Below are 21,298 nucleotides of genomic sequence, written 5' to 3' on the forward strand. Positions count from 1 at the left end.
GCTCGCACAAATAATTGATACTCCACAAAACTCGCAGCATTATTATACGGTATTATAATAATGGTACACGCGTGGTAGCTAACGTTTTAAAAGATTTAGAATAAAAACAAACTGATGAGGTTGGCCAAATTTGGTCTCGAGCATGATGTTCGTCGAGCAACGTGGAAATCAGGCCGGTGTTTTCCAATTTCGAGAGGGAAAATGCTGGGAAGATCTCTCGCATGTCGCAGGTCGTTTGGCTGATCGACGATCGCAATTTCGATTCCAGCCACCCGATGCCTTTAATCCAGCGACTGGTATCGGTTATCCATTACACGTTTAACGAGGTCGCCGCTGCAAGAAACGATATTGCACCGGTATGGATTTATTTACAGCACGTCCGAGTGCCCACGAACGTCCCATTTTTTCGCCGTTTCCATCCGTACCCTGAATATTTTCAACGGTTAAAGGACGGCCGTGGCGCGCACGTGGACCAAAAACCTGCAATTTTCCCCGCAATTTTGCTTCGCCGGATCGATCGGCCTCGGGGCTAAATGGTACGTCGAATCGTTTCATCGATCGTCTCGCCAAACAATCGCGCGTTTTTCCGTTACACGCGCCGTTTTGCAGCCTGTTTTTCTATACAATTCGATATCGTGCTCTCCATAGAGTAATAGATTGTTCGAATTACTGATTCTTAAATCGAATCGTTACTGCATTTGCCGCGAATAGCAACAATTGGATACACTTCGCTTGACATAGATTCATTGGTCACGTGCTCTCATAAGAGACGATCATCGATTTCCATCGATGCATAGACAACCGTAACGGTGTCAGCTAACCGAAGATAAGCGAGCAACTGAATAGATTATTGATCCTATTATACCTAATTAGCGGGGAAAACCGGTGGTATGGAACTGCCGTGGCTACGGTGAAGAAGTGTCCCACTACTATGCAAAGATCGTAAGTTGTTATCGACGTAGTTCGTTGATGGCAGCTTTTAAAGACGTCATTTTTAAGATCCACCCACGAGATTGTCTCAAAGATCGATTCTCTAATAGCTGAATGACGAAGAGCGCAATTTCTCGCCGCGGTACACGGTTAATCAAACACTGGAAGAAACGATGAAAATTCATCGTGATCTACGAGCTAATTCTTAGGACTATAAACAACGACCTACGGCTTCGTTCCTATGCGCCGCGGCGCTTGGACGAACAAGCAATTTCCGTGGAATATCCTGCATGGAATGCAATTTGTAAGGAGAATCGAGTTTAACGGGGGGAATCGATGTTCGAACGAGAGTGTTTACTAGGAAAGAGTGTGGATCCAAGTCCAAGAATGCGAGAATACGAACTGGCGATCATGTGCGTTCCGTTTTCGAGAAATAGTGTATCGGGGAACGCGGGAATCCGAGTTGAAATATGCAACGAACTGAAAGTGAAGAATCTGCGTTTCGATTTGGTAGACTGTTGAGTAGAGAAAGTGGATTTGAGTTGAGGAATTGAATAGATAAGGCCTGAGAAACATCTATTTATTTGAGACACGAAAAAGAGGATCCATGTCGGAGAATAAACTTTTGCAAAACGATGTCTAAATCTAAATCTTGAATAAATACATAAATTTTAATATCACCAACCCTCGATTGAGGAACGTGGATCCAAGTTGAAGAATCTGGCGAACAAAATCCAAGGAATATGTCCACGCTTGACAAGAGAAACTTTTGCAAAACGATGTCTAACTTTAAATCTTGAATAAATAAATAAATATGAAGATCACGGACCCTTAATAGAGGAACGTGAAAGACAATGGTCGATCATTGGCCTCAATTTAGGAAAGTAGGTCTGCCGTCGAGGCGAAGCGAGAAGAAAAATGGGCGATGCCGATCGAATTCAATTAAACCGGATAAAGGAAGCCGGCCTATGTTCGTCTTCTTGTCGGGAACAGCTGAATCGAAAGCACCAACGTGTCCGTGAATTTATTTTCCGACAAAGACGGGGTTGCATGCTGGTCGTTTGGCTCCTGGCCAACCCCCTTTAGAATCGACCTTCGTTTCACGGCTCGAAAAACGACCTGAACTTAGGGGCATGGCTACCAGAATGAAAAACTCGATTCTCAAATTTCCTCCATCAATTTTTGGGCAAACGAAATCTGCAATTATACTTGTCGTTGACAGCCGTGTCGAAATCGATTCAAAAGTATGCAGAGTATCGTGAAATCGGCTGGCGAGGACTTCGGCTCGAGTGGAGTCCTCCGTGACGCAATCCTGAAGCACGGTATTCAGTTTCAATGCAGTTTCCGGGTCAAAAGTCACGAGGAACGTGTAGGGTTCTTTTTCGCGCTGGACTTTGATGGATATCCGTCGATCCGTGAGCGGCGCGCGCCTTTTATCCGACCGAAGGACATGAAAGAAATTCGTTAAATAAAACGAACTTAACAGAGGCTAAAAATCGTTTGTATTCATCATTTTCTAATATATAGATGTAACTCTGTGCGTTCTACGTTTTATATGAAACTAATTGCGAAAATATTTAAAAGTTATCCCCCATTCCCTCGAAGATAAAAGTATTTTTGCTCTCAATATTTGTAGACAGAGAAAAAGCTCGACCTGGAACGAATCCTCCTTGCAAATCGAGGAGCCCAGACGTGTGCTACTTAAGTTTTATGTTTGTCGAGCAAGGTAATTACAACAAGTTATTTTACATGGCATCGTAATCGAATACAGGTCAGCCAATACTGCGCCGAAGTATTCAATTGTTCCTCCGGTCGCTATCGTCAGCACATTACTCGCTCGAGACAATAAATGCACAACCGGTATTAGTATACATATTCTAAATCCACGTACACGGAATTAAACACATTATGTACCGGATTTAATTATCAATACTGCATCGCATCAACAATAATTTATACCGTGTTTTTGCGAGAAAATCGCGTAAATTAAATGAGATCTTCGTCCGCGACTCGATCCATAATTCAAGATAAAGATTTTCATTGGTGGCACGTTTACGTACTTATTATTAGCATACTGTTAAACTATTCTGGATACAATATTCTAACCGAAGTCATTTTTTAGTTAACAGTTCTTCCTTTGCAAGGGACGTTGCATTTTTACCAAATGGATGGAAGAGAAAAGGCGAATCTCGAGTAACCATTTATTATGACTAGAGCATCACAAAGATTGAAAGAAACTCTTTTAGAGGCGCTCAGTATACAAAAAAGACTCTTTCGCGTAAACTCGAGGTCCCTGCAAACGCTAGTGATCCTTTATGTCATTCTTCTCGCATCCGTGGTAGAGACCTCCGTTTCAACTATAGAAATTCAGTGTTTGTACTATGAATAGTTGCACGTACACTCTCTTATCTTTGTTTACGTTTAACGGGAAGTTTCCAAGGTCCATGGATTCTCGAGATCGTGCCTCTGAGCCCATCCTTTCGAGTTCTCGCTATGACGAATACGACGATTCTAAGAGTTCCCGTTTGGGAATTTTGTGTTTCTATAATTTGTTTGGACCAGAATGTCCCAAATTAGAAAACGTTTGAACTTCATAATTCATACTATTCGCTTATAAATAAATCTACCTTACGAGACCACTTAACTGACTTATTTCAAGCATGTAAATTTTCCTTTCCCTCTATAGATCATAAAGGGTCTTTTTCCATTTAATAAACGAATAAAACAAGAAAGAAACGGAGATTACAAGAAATTCGCGAATTCTTTCGCGACGAACGTTCGACGGAACGCGTACTGGTTGGATTTTAATTTCCAGGGCGGGGAAAATCTGGAGAAAAATCTCGAGAACATCTGATGCCGGGAATTCGGTTGTGAAGAGACGGAAAGGGATCCGTATATCGAATTCTCGAGGCTCGAAGGTGGGGCATATCCTCGGTGAATCAGGTGCACCGAAACCGTGCGAAACCAGGTCAAAAGAGGGCCGACTCACCGACGACGAAATTAGATCGTCCGGTCCTTGGTGTGAAAAATGTTTAATCGTACGCCTTGGCCTTCTGAGTTACCGAAATACAGAACGTCTATAAATATGTGTCATTTGAAATGATTAGCAACCGTTAAAGGACATATAACGAATCTAACAAAATTTTTATAAAGGAAATTAACAAGCCAGAAACTTTAATAAAACTTAATATTCGTTGATATAACTGCCTATAGAGAGATTCTACATGCAAAATCAAACAGAAAAGAAAGAATAATGTTTTTTCGTTCGAGGCTTCGTTTTCGAGATAGTTCAATTTGGAAATTTCTTGGTCTGATCTTTTATCGATATTTCTACTTGCGCGCGTCTGACCGATTACCGATATTTCTACTTGAATTTTCAAAGTCGATTTTCTCGGAAACGAGGCCGCGTACAAAAAAATGTTATTCTACCTTTTTTACTCTTGACAACATGTAAAATCACTCCCCTGTCCTTTGAGACCACTCGCCCCGCCCCATATAGAGGGTGGTGGCTTTGAAACCGAACGCGGAAGAAACTGTTCTTCCGTGGTGTTAGTCCGTGTTGTATGACGTATAAAAAAATTGAAACGTCGAAAAATATTCCTAACACCGCCATGACGTGTGCCACTGACGGACGTTAAAATGGCAACACTCGAAACGTCTGCTCGCGAGTGTCAACGAGGTACTGTTGAACGATTAAAACCGATTAGGAGGTGACGCGCGAGGATCAACGGAGCGTAAACAACGAAAATCTAACGAGGCTCGAATGCAACAACGACGATATACGACTGGAATAATTGCAGTCGACGACCAATGCTGCACTGCGCGATTGCACCGTGCATCCAACGATATGACATCTCGGAGACAGACAGTTTGCAAGCGACACGGAGCACGGAACATAACTGGAACAGCTTAGTATTTACGCTGGTACGCAATCACGCGCGATCATGTTTCACCCTGACAGCGTGAAAAACATTCCCTTCCGCGGACGCAATTACCATTCCGGCCAAAGCGTTTAATTGAACGAAACGCGACCTAATTAGATTGAAACAGTTACTCTTAACGTTGCCAGATGCTTTAACATCGGTTCTTTGTAGACGGATATTGGAGTGAATATTTATGCGATTGTTCCAGTGACCTTGTTCCTTATCTGTTCTATAGGGCATCCTTAACTGGACGGAACGGAACGCGGTCGACGTTAGATGTTCTTTGTACGGAGATATCGAAGCCAATGTAATTGCTTTGGCAGCTTTGTTATTCTGTTGTAGGATAGTTTCGATTGAACAGAACAGGATACAGTCACCTATGTGTATGCTATAAATTATGGACAGACGTGAACCAAGTGGAGAACCAGTCGTTTGGCCCACGCAACAATCAGAACTTAAATCTATCGATTCCTACCTTGGGGGAACTCTAAAACAAACATTTTACTACACGGAAGTTGTGCAACTAATTAATAACTCAATCATTGAAATACGACAAAATTCTCAGGGTTTTGTATCCTTACCGAAGCCTTTCATGTCCTGTTCCAACACAAATTTTTGTTACTTTATATTTTTATATTATTGTATGTTTAAATTTAAGACTGTGCCGCCCTGAAGAGGACCACTAAAACGTTCCTTGTGTCTAAAAACGGTTTCATCAAAGGAGTAAATAAAGTACAATGTATAAAATTCTCAGAGAATTCGTAGTGTCATAAATTCCATGCCACATCAATGTCAAGCTTGTGTCGATGTGATAAGACATTTTGCAATGAGATATTCAGCATAGTAAGTAATTATTTACTGTGACAACGCTGGTTACGATATTAACTGTCACATACACTGAATCCTTTCGAGGCAGTAAACATCATGGAAATATACACACCGATAAGATAAACACGATTGACGTTTCGTACTCTGTGATGGAAGATCATGTTAATTAACATATCGACTCCTTCGATCTCAACCTGTCTAATCTACACACAATTTTGTTATTGTATAGAGTGTTCGACTACTAATAGTTACATCTAGAGACGAAAATAAAGCAAATATCAAGGATTATAAAGATTTTTTCATTACATTTTCAAATAATTTGGAGCCTTGAAAATGTTCAGAGTTATAAAGCCTATTACATTTTTATTTCGCGCATGCCTCTTTCATTATTATTGAAATATAACCGTAACCAAACGTGAGTTAGATTCACCCGTGCACTTAATTTCACGAAATCGTTTCGAGAGCCCTAATTCATCCGGCTGACCAATTAACTGTTATAGTATTCGATATGAAATTATTGACTTCGAAATAATGATCGGCTCGGAACGATACTGCTCGGTGTTCTCGTACCAATAGATTGATAAGCTTGTATCGCCTCCGAGAATTTTCAATTTGCAACGCGGGCGATAAAACAATTGATGACCCGCTTCCTGGAAATCGTCGTTTATAATTGCGCCAGTGACACGAGACGATTCTAATCAGACAAATGAAACAGCTGCGCGTATATCGAACCGTATGACATTCGCGTCACGAAATCAATTTTACCCTACATAAATAAATCCTTCCAACAAATAAATTTATCTTGGTCTAAGAACGCAACTATGGAACTCGAGAATTCAAGAAAGATCAATTCTAACATCAAGATGACCTAGATCAAAGCGTAATTCAATTTTAAAAAACTTCAACGATATCGTTTCCCTTGTTTCTCCGTTTCCTTCTTCGAATCCCTCTTTTTATCATTTTTTTCTTGTTTAGATGCACGTTTCGTTTCGTTTCTTCGCGAATGGCGTCTTCTTTTCCCTTCCACCGAGGCTCTACTATCGCGTCGAGGTCGCCAAATGTGGCGACGCATAAATTAATTAAAACCACTCTTCTGGGAGGCCACAAACCCCATTCAACCCAGGGATCGGGGTTCAATTTGAGGAACACTGTGCTATACAAGACTCCCTGATGAATTCCACTAATAGACACAGAACGAAATACAGGAATATTGTTTCTACTAAATATATAATAGTGCTCCTCCCAGATAAAAGCTTCGTTGTAATGTAATAATAATTTCTAAAAGGGTGTGGTAATCGAACGTCTCGATCTCCGAAAAGCTGGCTCGCGATGTAGCCAATACGAAAACGTCGGAAGTTCAACTTGTACGCAACCATAACGCGGCACTGTGCACAAAATGGTCTTGCAGCGGGGCAGTTAGGGCAGGATGTCGATAAACGGCGATGATACATCATTTCGATGCGACTCGAAAATGAGAAAGGATACAGGTCGTGAAATGTTTACGATATCGCAGAGTCGCTCCTAAGCGATTCTCGATATCTGATAAAATGTTCGGGGAAGCTGCACACAAAGCAACAGGCGTCGATGAACGCCATCTATCGCGAATCCGCGGGTGAATTCCTCAAGTTAAACGTCTCGGAAAGGATTGTGGCGAAAGTTCGAAAAGTAAATCGTACGAGCTAAGTTAGAAAAATAAATAATTTCGTCGCGAGATCTGGCAACACGCCACTGTGATTCACTATTGGTCGATTAGAAAATGACGTGTAAATAATCGTAATGACGATTAAAAGTTCCAACCAGGAAATAGAACACGGGTGAAAACGTACGTGATTTTTTCGTGCAAATAACAAGGATATATTTTTTAATTCTTGGGTATCATTTTTGATAGTAGATTTTAACGACTCGAGCAAGCGAATAACGAACATGGCGACTATGACAATTGAAAGTTCTAGCACTTTTGTTGGAAAACTCTGAAAAGGAGTGGTCACTGAAAGGTATACCTCAAGAAGATCCAACTTGTCTTGCGAGAACAACTTTGAGCAATATTCCAACTACATTTTACACGAAGGCTATATATAACTGCGGAATACTGCAATAAGCTAAAGTTGTGGAATTGGTTAGGATCTAACTCCAGCGAAAGAACAACGGGAACAAAACTTTTTACGATTATCGATCTCTGGACTACAACTTGTCTACGATGACCATAATACGAGCGTAGGAGAGCAAGGGTGAGGCTGGTAGCAAGGAATAACGGTCCCGACCATCGTGTAATCTCTGGAGGATTGGCAAACGTGATTAGCAATTGGAAACGATATGTAGTGGCGAGGCCTCGGGATTCATTGCCAGTCCGCATGCACACACTGTGGAAATAGGTCGCGTGCGTCGGAGGGGAAAAGTTTCCTTAATGAAAAGTCTGAACGGATGATTGCTGATACATCCTCGTGTTCCCGATCCATTCGTTGGATTACAGGAAATGGACAGTTAGGATCGCGCAACGTGCCAGGATTCGCAAACGTTTCCTGCCCGTCTCGATCGCTCGATCCCGGGCCAGGTGTTCGATTTAGCAATCTTTCCTCCATATTGTGTGCATGAATTAATGTTCTTCGCGTGAAAGCAAATTTTAATGAAATTAGAAGATACAGAACTTTTCTTGAGATAAGGGGGTGGTCTGAGATACTCTCTCTATACAGGGTGTTCGACCACCCCTGGGAAAAATTTTAATGGGAGATTCTAGAGGCCAAAATAAGACGAAAATCAAGAATACCAATTTGTTGATGGAGGCTTCGTTAAAAAGTTATTAACAATTAAATTCAAAAATTTCAAATCGTTCTGGAAAAATTATTTTCGGTTGCGGGAGTCAATTACAACCAGTTTTGGTCAATAGACATACCCCCGAAATCCTACTCAGTTTCGAGAAAAAAATTCATTACCGAAAATTTCATGTCTGACCATAGCATCGATATGTTTCACTGAAATTTCATGCGTATCTTTAAAACATCATAACTTCTGAACGGATTGGACGATTTTAATGTTTAAAAAAGCAAACTACGCGTATTTTGATGGAGAATATGTACAAATCGCAAAAATATTCGAAAACTTGGTCCTTGACCCCGCAAAATGAGAAAAACCCCATAAAAATGGTCCAATTTTCAAACAGCCATACCTACAAAAAAGTATTAGACAACTTTTGTGTAGGGCGTCAAACAAAAGTACTAAAAATGAAAAAGTAATTTTTAAGAAAAATCGACAGGGGGTAGGTGCCTAAATTTTTCGACGAAAAAAAAAATTTTTAATTAATTTTGAAAAAATTATTTTCGGCTACGGAGGTTAATTACAATTATTTTTGGTGAATACACATACCCCCGAAATCTTACCCAATTTCAAGAAAAAAATTCGAGTAGGTACGAAGTTTTTGGGCGAAATTAAAAAATTTCAAATCGTGCTAATAAAATTATTATAGAGACTTTGTTCCCCAAAAAATCGACTTTGAAAATTCATGGGATAGAATTCGACTTGGGCGTAAGTAGAAAAATCGATAACCTGTCAGACGCGCAAGTAGAAATATCGATAAATTATCAGGCGCGTCCAATAAATCGTATTTAATTGCAAGCGTAATTTAATAATCTTTCCCCTGTCATAGAGAGAAACGACGTGTTGAAGAATGAAAGGAGAAATTCCGCAACAGTTGCAGAAGGAAGGAAACGTCTGGCTACGGGGAGCGAAAAGCGACGATGAATCTGCGAAATTTATCTCGCCGGCGAGGACTGAAAGCCCGGATTACGGAATGAATAAGTTTTTCAACGCTGAAGATGAGAAATGAAATCGCGGTGAAAATTAATTAGGGAGAGGAAGAAAGTTTCGGCGGCGCCTAGAACTTTCGATTACGAGGCGGCTGTAATATTTCTGATTGCAAAATGGAGCGAGTGGAAAGTTCGTATCGAGTAAAAGTTGTCGGAAATAGCGGGACACGCGTACAAGACCGTAACGTCGCGAGTTGGAAGACGAGATGGAAAGATGAATACAATTTTCTGATGGCCGTAATCGAAAATGAAACTGCAATCTCTTTCGTGGTAGTAAATAATTGGTTCATTGGAACCGAGCGACGGTAGGAAATAAATATTTATGAATCGTGTCAACGCGATGAGCTGATATAGTTCTTCGAACGTTTAACTATGGCAATCCTAACTATAGCGATATTCTTTTTCTTTAATTTCGAACCAGTTTCCTCGGAATTCTGTATTTCCCTTTTTTAGCGCATGAACAGAATGAACGATGTAACGATAACTTAATTCTATGGCGTATAATGTAACCGATTTGAAATGCAATAGAAATAGCCTTTGTGAACTTTACTGGACCCATTTTATAAGACACGCTCGTACAATCACTATAGTTGAGCCTCAACGATAAAAATTACTTCATTATTTATTAGATAGTACATACCAAAATGGTTGTCCACGGTTTAAAACGTTGAATTAAAGGTTATTAAAATATTTGTCGCGTATACGAAACAAGTACAAAGCCTTATCGCAATTGGATTAATTCGTTACGATATCTGATCTCAACTATATACTTTTCGATGGAGCCACGGATTTTACTTTCTAGCTCGAGTTCCCATTATCGCGGAGGATTATGAAGCGACATTCCCGGATATTACAGAGGTTCGTGGAAAGCAGATGTTTCGAAAGATAATCTGCTTGGAACGTGTCCAAAGTTAACTCCGGAACCGCGTTGGAATTGGATTGCGTGAATTTTGCAAACCCTGGCTAAAATCCGCTTGCTACTTTCCGGTTAAAATTAAAATTATTGCTACCTTCACTTACGGGACTTTTATCCAAGTTTTACCATTAATATTCATGCAGGATCGATGAATAAAAGCTGCAATAATATTTGATAACGAACGTTGCAAAATTCTAGCCGAAGTTTTGGTGAACGATTCGTGAAATCACTGTAACTTTTATCGGTTCCACGATTAATTCGATGCTGCATAAATTGTACGAATTATAGGTGACTGTTGAATAAATTGATGAATTAGTCGCCGTCCGAAATTTCAACGGAGAGAAACGCATTTGAATGGTGGAAGTTTTAATGGCAGTAAACGGAACAGGAAATTTTGTATATGGAACAAGTTCGAGAATGAAAACGTTGTTACCGGGGCTGAAAGTTTGGCACGAACCGCGCCATTCGGAACAGTCATTATCGAAGACGTAAATCGTGCGAAATTTCGCAACGAAAATCCAAGAGATAGTTATAAAGCAAAGCCTAAAACTCGTACGAGTCTCGCAATTAGAAGCAAACGAAGACAACGGAAAAGTCGATACAGAGGAGAACCTAAGCGTGGAGATTTATAATGAGCATATATATATATTGTATATATATATATGTGTTGAAATTTACACAAATATCCACGATCAAGCTGAGCATTTTGTAGACGAACTTCCCTGTTACTTCGAGCAGAATAAACATTGGACTTTGTAGCAATTATGAAGCACAAGGTCAGAGTACGCTTAAATTAATCTCAACAAGTCCCAAGTAAACTTTCAAGATCAAGAGTTGAGACTCCGAGCTTACGAATCCACGCCATCGACATCAAGAATCAAGACCTCGCTGGAAACGCAAACATTCGAGATCGAGAACAAACATAATGTACCGATAACTGGTCAACTTGTTTTTCTCAGATTATTTTAATAAAAATTAGTCAAAATATTATTTCTATCAGTACTAAAATTTTCTACGAACGTTCTCCTAACGATGCATAACCAGTGACAACCTGAGGAGCTATGACAATATTGAATCTTTCTTCTCGACGTGCGATCGTCCTCTTCGCGATCGCGAGGGAAGCAACAAATGCAGGGGCAGTTTCGAAAGGAATATAAGTACGTCGAATTAAGATTCGCGTCCGGTCGTAACGAGAATCTGGTAATTGAAAGAATTGCAAGTTTCTTCCGGAAATTGCCGCATTGTCGACGATTAACGCGCGGCACGTGCTACTGCAGATTCCGACGACGAGGAGGAGGCCTTACAAAGTAACCCTGAACTCCGGTACATCGATCTGCCGCAATGCAACGAGCTGGAACAGCTCGCATGAAGCCTCCGTCGATGGAAAGAATGATAGATTAACGCGTTCACTGCCAAACCAATACCCTTGAAATTTTCTACGAGCCAAAGAATTTTGTTCTCGCTAAAATTACGTGGCCCGGAATTTACCATAGAATAGAATTGTGGGAAGTTTTACTCTGGAGGATAATCGACTTGAACATTCTTTCGTTTAATTAGAAAATATTTTAAATTACTATTGCAATTACTATTACAAGTTTGTCATTTAAGAAGCTGGGGATAGAGAATAGATGCGTTTAAAAAAAATCTCTTTAACGTAATACTACGAAATAAATTCAGGGGAATAAAAATTCATTTTCAAAGGATTGAAATAACCCTTCCTGAGCAGAATTCTGCCAATCCCAATAGACCTCGGTTTCTTGCGCTTCTTTCCCTCTTCTGAGCAACTATGGCAAAGTTGTTTAAAGTTCTATATATTACCCCCAGTGTACTCTACTAGGTTTTAATGGGATCGTTCTTTAAAATGCAGGTTAAATTCAATTCTTGAGAAAAGTTGCGGGGAAACGATTCTTCTTCGGGATTGGTCTTAGAGTGCATGTTCTCGGGGAGTAATACCTTCCTACGGAATTACTTTTTAAATTGTACACGCTTTTGACAGTGCATTAACGTTGCTTAAACATCGTTCGATGATTTAGCAATGTTTGGTGGGAACAAAGAATAGTTGAACGTTGTAAACGCGAGACGTTTACTTCTTTGATCCCGAATTGCTCAGTGTTCGGAGACAGCATGGAAACGATCGTTTATCGCGACATCAACGACTGCCTAACAAAAAGGATTTATTCGGTTAATTGATGCAACGAGGGTAGCTGACGGAACAGACGCATGGTAGGGAAACACAATAGAATTGTAATTCCGCCAGACAGAATTAATTAATAGCGTTCCTGCGACGAAGAGAGAAGCGAAAAGGTAGCGCGACACTCGTTTCAAGAGATTGGACAAATGTGAATTATCCGCACGGTTCGACGCCTCCGCGTTTCCCATCGTTCGTGAGACGAGGATAATCGCGCAGAACTTGGTATGATTAATAGGAAACGGTTGACGCGCGATAACAGAACGACGAGGAGGTCCCGGACGCAATTTTAATCCTGATGCTGGGGATGAAAACGAACGAATTGGCCGACGAGGATCGGAAATTTAATTTTTAGTTTGTTGTCTTGTCGAGGTATCGATGACGTTTCAATTTGCTGTTTCGTCGATTAGAATCGCGCTTAATACCTCAACAGGATGCTTGGAAATTTAATACGTATCAATACTAACGAGTATGCCATTGAATTGGTTTCTATCGCTAATGCCACGAATAGATGATAGCTACAAACACACACCGGTATCGATGCATCGAGTAATCCGATGAAACTAGCTGCATTACTGGCGAAACGTCAGATCGGTTCTACAACAGATCGCGGTTCATGGTCCCCGAATGCCTGGAGCAGCATCGACTGGAAGAACCCGGAGCCTCTAGTACCTCAATTTTAATCCCGTATCTACGCCGGATCTCGTCGCGGAATTTCGAATTCGTTTCGAGACGCGACGAATGAAAAGGATTCCCCGGAAACGGCCCACAGCGAGAAGAGAACCGACGAACGAAACGTCCGGACCAGAGAAAGCTGAGAATTTCTTGGAAAAATTTAAAAATTTTCAAATTCGATCGGAGGAAAACCAACGTATTTGGAATACCGATTTATTTAACGATTTTAGAGAAATTATAAGGAAAGGGGTTAATATTTCGTGAAACTGAAGAAGGCTTAAACCTAAAAGTAATTCGAGCAATTAGCTGGTTCGTATCGCCTTGAATCGTTGCTTGAAGAGCACTAGAAAATGTACAGAAGAGAAATGAAAATTGGAGAATTGTCTCGGAGCGCGGTAGTACGATTCAAGTGTAAGGGCACCCTTTCAAAGCAACCCCAAAATCCACGCCTCAATTAGAACCAGCCCAACGCGGTCTTCTGTGAACTTCTATCCAGACCGCAGGGTTAACAAGGTTCCATGGTTTTCGTTCTTGAAAAACCGGTTCGAAAACCGGGTCAAGTACGAATTTACGCGTCTGACCGCACGCGCGACTCCTCCACTGCGAGGCTAAATTTAAGGGAGTATTCTGGTCTGGATGGTGCATTTTTAAGTCGTTTTCGAGAATTTTTTGCGAGAAAATCGTGAGACTTTTCTTACGTAATTTTTGATACACTTATTCAGTACTATTTTATGTATATATATTATTTTTTTCAACTAAAAGTAATGAGAATTACGCACGGTACGTTTAACCGAATAATGGTGTACGAAAACAAAGTAATATACTGAAAAAAGTAAAATCTTGATTAATTTAAATATGACTGTGGTATAAACTATATCAATAACGAAAATGAGTGTACTGAAATGCAGACACAGAGCGAAAGCAAGCTGAAATTTTGAAATTTAATTACCACGCTACATTTTCTTTCATACCATACGTCATTTTTAATCCCCCGTAAGCACAGTGGGTATTTCATTATTAAAATGAAACGCGAAACGTGAAAACGTGCTCCGCGAAAAATACACCGGTCCAATAACAGACTATATCTGTTGACTTCTGAATGATAATCGACGTTTGAGAATCGTATTTGACAAGTAATTTCGATATCTATTCGATACCTTAATATAATTCTCGATAATTGGCATGTGTCGATATCAATGAATGTATCGTCGGATCCATCCTATTATTAGCCCGAGTGTATCGCGTTGCTCCAACTGACGAATGAAAATAAATGATTGCTAACAATAGCATGATTGATTGAATCTAGTTTCACGGAAATATACGGCTAAAAAAGGGAAAACGGTTAACAGATTTTAGACAGTTTTAAAGCTAGTCTCGTTTCGGGACAGTACTTTTACGGTAAGCCTGGTGTGTGTGTTTTATATGTCGCCGCCGTAATATAATCGGGTCAACGCGTGATAATGTCGTGAAAAACGATGGAAAAATAGCGAAAGGTTTCGACGGCGGAATATCAATGCTCTACGCCAGCCAAAGGTAAAAGGTATGAAACCGAGCGCTTGTTAAAATGCAAAATATCTACACGTGCGGCGAAAAAGAGGACGCAGGTGCCTGGAAAACGATTCTTTGGTTGCAAAATATTAACGAAAACAGTAATCCGGAGCTTACGCTTGAGCTTAAACTCGAAAGTTGCTCTCTCAATCTTGCACCCGGTTATCTGATCTAACCAGTCTAAAAGATCTAATCGGAGACAGCACACCTAACCGAGACTCGAGTAAGACCTAGACACACGAGATTGATTCTTCTAGTGCTTTAGAACTCTATCAAGACTGCTTGTCGGAAAGTTTGACGCCTAAAACAGGTCATCTGAACAATTTTCGACGACAGAAAAACGAACTCGATTATTCGAAATCTCCTATCGTTACCGTGCCTTCCTCCGTTGCCCCTCTGTGACCTTTGATATATTCATGGACAATTGGATCGTTTAACTATGGACAACTTTTTCCTCGTCATCGGTGGGAAACGTCGCGCTACCCTTGGGAATCTGCGAAAGTTACAAACAACCGGCGAAACGAGCGTGGAATAAAAGTTTCGTGGGATCCGACGTGAAACGCGCGAACTTTGGACGCGCCCTCGACAATTTTATCCGCCTGTTTCTCCTGTTCTTTTAATGAAAATGCAACGAGTCCTCGAACGCAAAGTTACGGAAAGGGAGGATTATCAAAGTACGCCGAGGGGTTGATACTTTCAGATTTCTTCGAAGTCGTTAACCCTTCCTACGTATAATTAAATTTACACTAAACTTAAAGCATCAAGAATTGCAAATTTATTTTTCTCAGACCCTCACTGTAACTTTCGATCGAAATTTCGTCGAAACTAATTGGACGTCTAGGAAACCTCTCTAATTGGATGCGGGCGATGCAGCAATGGGCATAGAAACTCTCGAAAGGATCCTGTAACGACGTAATAAAAAAAGTAACGGATACAGTGAGGTTCGATTTTCATTAAAAATCTGCCAGTGAATCGAGCTAAACCCCAGAAAATATTATTGGAGGTTATCGTTGCGTGCACCAGACCGCTTTTATCGTGTCTCCAGCGATTGTCGCTGGCCGCGAGCGACGCTTCGCGATCGTTTCGAACGTGCCCTTCGTGTTTACGACGAGTGGCTTAATTCTGTTTGATCGATTCATCGCGGAGCACACGATAGCCTCCGATGCTTTGAGGTCGCTTAATGTCACTGTCGAGCATTACTTAAAACGGGACAGCGAACACAAGGCTAATTAAACAAATTCTTTAACTGGATGAGAGGGTCCAGGCTTAATTGGAGATTCGATGCAAAGTATAAGTCTAACGACGCAGTCCTACTTTTACAGTTAAAGAGAAAAAGACGAAAGAGTTTTAAAGGAAGGAAAACATGCCTCATTTATTATACAATAACATAATAATAATAATCCTGTTATTGTACAGCCCAAAACATCAAGATTTGATAAAATAACTATGTTTTATGTACGAGTTCCAGAAATCTTGGATCTCTCTATCAAAGAGCATTCTTTGAAACTACGAAGCAAATAAAATGCCATAAAATAAAGCCAAGGAAATGCAAGTCCTTTGTCAAGAATGACCGACAACAGTGTTCTTTGTACACAGACTCTGCCCACTGTTAAGGGTAACTATTTCTCCGTTACGTTTTCTGTCTTTTTACGCTCAAAGAATGGGTTAATACTAGAACTTACTATTTACAATTATTTACAATTTTTGTTAGAAATTAAGAATGGTTCATTTTGACTGCTTTGGCAGTTCTAGTGTTAATACTGCGTTTTCGTGCCGGAAAACAAATCCAAACGAGCAACGGGTCAAACATTTTCGCGAAAAGTATCGCTGACGTGAACTATACAAGTCGTAAACTTCGTTCCTGGTTCGGCGAGCAGTCTACCGAAGGAGAACAGCAGTTTCACGTCGTTTTACCAACCGATATAAATCATGCTCGGCGGCTATTACACGGTGTGAAAGGATATTACGAGATAGCAGAGGGGATAATGCAACGGAGCTTGAAAGTTTTCTTGAAAACGGATAATGGGAAGAAGCGTCAGAGATTATACGGCGTGGTAGAGGCAGAGCTTCTTCCGAGAATGGAATGCCCTTAAAGGGCCGTGGCGTCGATGCACCCAAAATATTAGCAAGCTAAATTCCACCATTTTAAATAAGCGACAGCTTTCGGGCAAGATAAACGAGCTTAAAGAAATTTCAATCGATACGTTTTTTGGAATGGTAAGAATGAGGAAAATTCGAAGATCCGGTAACACGTGAAGTTTGAAGTATTAAAAAAGTGATAGTTTGCAACAAGGACGCCTCGAGCAAAATCCAGAGAAACACACGGTGGATGAAATTTACACGGTGCAAGCAAGTTTTATCGTCCAATCTTGTCGTCGATAAATATACACTTTAGAAGGTACGATGTGTACCGACTGGAAACAATAACCCGACGGATAGCAAAAGCAATCTTCGTGCATATACGGCTTCGAACGTGCGCGTTTCGAGGCGAAACGGTTCCTCGAGATCGAGTCCCGTGCCCGGAGTTCGCGTTTTCGACGCGAGCGTCCTTTTCTCGCGATAGCTCGCGAAAGGACAACTTACCCTATAATTTTTAATATTTCTTCGCGGACGTCTCGCAATTTTCAACAACTTCGACCCCCTCCCTAACCCGGGATTAGTTTTAATCAAGAGCCTTCGCGAGGCTTCGAATTAATTTCACTTCGAGTTTTCAAGTTTTTTTTTTATCGTGAACTTTCATCACGCTCGCTCTACGCCGGAATATTCTCATATATGGCATCGTATAAAATTCACCGACCTCGGGGATAAGAATTCTGCGAAATAAAGCCGCGGGTGTTTTACAGAGAAACTTCGCGGATGTTCTACGAAACGTAACGAATAACAGGAAGCCCTACAAATGCTCATCCTTGCTCGAATTTAATATTATACAGCGAGGACCGTAATAAGAAACTTCTATCCTGAGATCTGATGAAAGTATGGAGTACAGGCTAACGAAAAGAGGCTTTTCGCGCGACAATGGCACGGATAAGCCGCTTCTTCGAGGAAAGTTGACCCACGTTCCGGGCCATTCTCTAAGTTTTAGTTTTTATTCGACAAGTTTTGGGTTAAGGACTTTCGTTTTCTCTTTGTACCGTGGGAACCTTGGACACGTTGTTTCCTATTATTTTATCCAATTAAGAATCTCTTTTCATCCCTCGAGGATGAAACCGAGTTTTTAATCTCGTTCCCCGATTCTCGTCCACCGACTAAGAAAGCTCGCGATCAGAATTGGTCGAAACGTAATCTGATTTAATCGCGATACGACGCGACGGCGCGTAATCGCACGGTAATTACCGTTCAGCTGCGGTGTAATTACAATTGTGAATCCTTAACGCGTCGACTGGCGGAATTAAACCGCAACATTTCGCACGAGACGATAGTAAATGCTTTAAAATTTGTTTCCTTCGGGGCCTCGACTCGAGAATTTGTTTAAGAAGTCGCTACATTTTCCCCGGCCCTGGCGACGAAACGGAAGACACAAAGGAACAAGGAGGACGGAGACGGAAACGACGAAAGACTCACCTGGCCTGTTTTACTCCGCGGTCGAGACGAACGGGTTCCTCTTCCCTTCCACGGCACAAAGAATCACAGTTCGCGGTGAAACGGTACTACGTAAACTAATCCCGAGCGGTCATCGGGGTGTACTCCCTGATACCCCGTTCGTCGCACTATCGCAGACCTGGCGAACACGACGACGACGACGACGATGCTCCTCCGGAACGGGTGCACTGTCGCGTTACCTGGTCGCTACGCGCGTGATACACCTACGCGTCTCTCTCTACGTGCGTCTGTGTGTACCATACGTGTTCACGCGCACCAGTCCGTAAAAAGTTTCAGCTGTACGCGTACGAATCGTCAATTAGATTTGCACGTCATCCCCGCGCCGTTCGCCTCCGTCGCTCTTTCCTTCCTCTTCGTTCCAACGAGGACTCCAGGGAATTCCTCCGACGCGTTGTAGGCTATTCTACTCTCTCAGCCAGCTTCTGGCTGCCCACCTCCGGTCGCTGCTGGGGGGTTGCACCTTCTTTGGCTGAGATACGAGGCGAGATACGTTTCGTTGACGGCGACGGGAGACGGTTCCCCGAGGTCGATCGGCCGCGTTTCCACAGACGACTGGTCGAGACGGACGGTTCTATCGTCGTCCACCCTCCTCGCCGCGGCGACGATCCACCTTGTCGGTCGCACACAGCTTTTTCGTTCGTTCACCGCGACGCGTAAACGCCGAGGGGCTCTTTTCTCGGCCCTGGGTCCTTCTAAACTAACGAAAATTCCGGCACGCGCGACTCTCTCTCTCTCTCTCCCTCTCTCTCCCTCTCTCTCTCTCTCGTTCTCTCGCTCTCTCACTCGCACGCTCTTACGACACACACGGCTCCCGGTGCTGCTGACCAGAGTCACATTTTAGTGCGACACACACGGGTGCCGTGGGGTTACGCTCGCTCGCCTATCCCTACTTCTCTGTCCGCCTCGGCCGCGATCGTCCCTATTCCGAGGGTTCATCCCCGCCAACGCTCGATCCCCACCTCGACGGTCGCTCCCCCACCGCTCGTGACGGTGCTACCTGGTCGGGACGACGGCGATGGGATCGAACGTACGAAATTTGGGCGAAGGTAAAAACTACCCCCACCGCAAACTTGAATGGGACCTTTTGTGGAACCCTCGATGCTCACATTGTACGGTCCATAAGCTAAATTTCGGTTTTCTCTGTTGCATTTTTTTTAATTACAATGTTGTATCTATGGCTTGCTTTATTGAGGAAACGAGTAAGCGAAATAGCGGGAGGAAAGAAAAGGAATGAAGGGCGAACGTTTCTGGGTCTTCTAGTAAACTTATCAGTAGACTACGGATGTTTATGCACGTATGGAAAATTTTAATTCTCAAATAATTACAGAATGGGGGTCGATCATTGAAGTATTCATTAAACAGCCTCTCCTTTACCTGGCTGTCACGCGACTTCGTGTTTTGAAATCGAGTATACCCAGAGCACCCCAATAGAAACCGTGCATATTAAAGAAAGTACACTTATTAACAGTAGAACTACCAAAGCAGGTAAAATTACTGATTCGTAATTAATAATGAAACGTGTAAAATATGTACTCGACTGGAAACTTATTTCCATTGCATTATACATTTCTTCACGTATTTTAATTTCCTTGGTATAAATAAATACACTATAATTGTCAATAGTTCCAGTGTTAATATGCAAAAATATAAGAAATACTTAAAGAAAGTTACAAATTTATACATTTAGGGATTGAAACAATCCTCTACGAAGCTCCCATTACATTACTGTCGAAGAGCGTACATGTAGGTTGTCGATCGAGTACTTGTGAGAGATCTACAGGTTGAGCGTAGCCCTCTGGTAGCGAGCGCGGCAAGTGTCGCCACATATCTATAAACGAAGCAGCATGAACGACACGAGGAGCCTAGTGTTTGGTCAATTCCATCGCTATCGCTCCCCGAAGCATCCCCCACACAGGGTGGTACGCCGCTGATGCTGTGTCACGTTTCCCCTTCCGAGGCCAATAAAACGCGGGGGTGTACGATCTCGGAGGGTGCCCGGTTCCCCGAGAAAATTCTGTCCTGTTCGGTGCTATCAAACAAAAGCCACCGAACCTACTGTCGGACTTTTCCGTTCTTACGTAAGCGCTAAATCCTCCGAGATTACCGTTGCTTTTGTTATTAATTAAACCTGTACACCTGCCTGTTATTTAATATCTCAAAGTTAACCGACGTATTATAACATTTATGCAAACGAGAACTAATTCACCGACAAATCGCCGACCGCGGTTGATAATACATCATCCACGGATCCAAAGTTTCTTGGAAGAGAATCCACGAACGTAAGACCCACCGGTTGCGATGATCGATCATGCGTTTAGCCACGAACTTGTCGTCCACCGACTCTTCCTGAGGAATTCGTCGAGAAGAAAATTCGCTCCGTCCGACAGCTAGTATATTGCTAACGAATGTTCGTATTGTAGCCCACTCTAATCTGATCGCGAATTTAATCCCGCTAAAATACCCTGTCGCGAACGATTATCGATCTCCTAAACTTCTGCAATTCCTTCAAACTGCTAAATTATTTAAGCAAAATTCCTCAGCCACCCGCCTCGGAGATCAAAGAATCGCTCGAGGCGCTATTTCCAGAAGATACGCACACGCACAATGGTTGGTGGGTCGTTTTGGACCCAGACAACATTTGCTTTTCATTCATTCTTCCCCCTATTTTCTAAAACATCTATTCGTTATGCAATCTGTGACTGGTTATATTTCACTGGTATTCTAAGACCAAGGATCTAATAAATATTCTTTTAGTAAAACTGGAAAATATTTATGCGAAAATTAGGATCATTGTGTCTTCTAACGAATGGGTGAAACAAATATTCTATTTTCTAAAACATTTCTAGTTATGCAATCTGTGACTGTTTATATTTCATTGGTATTTTAAGAG

General features: G+C 41.8%; 1 protein-coding gene across 1 annotated transcript in view; it reads right to left on the reverse strand.

The window, feature by feature from the left end:
- LOC143346271 (solute carrier family 7 member 14) overlaps positions 1-19,288 on the reverse strand; it is a 62,218-nt gene extending 42,930 nt beyond the window's left edge. The window contains exon 1 of the mRNA XM_076774217.1: positions 18,370-19,288. The gene's annotated coding sequence lies outside the window, so the exon portion shown is untranslated. The remainder of the gene's footprint in view (positions 1-18,369) is intronic.
- Positions 19,289-21,298: the final 2,010 nt, after the last annotated feature.

The sequence above is a fragment of the Colletes latitarsis genome, chromosome 10, assembly GCF_051014445.1.
Source record: "Colletes latitarsis isolate SP2378_abdomen chromosome 10, iyColLati1, whole genome shotgun sequence".
In the NCBI taxonomy this organism is placed as follows: domain Eukaryota; kingdom Metazoa; phylum Arthropoda; class Insecta; order Hymenoptera; family Colletidae; genus Colletes; species Colletes latitarsis.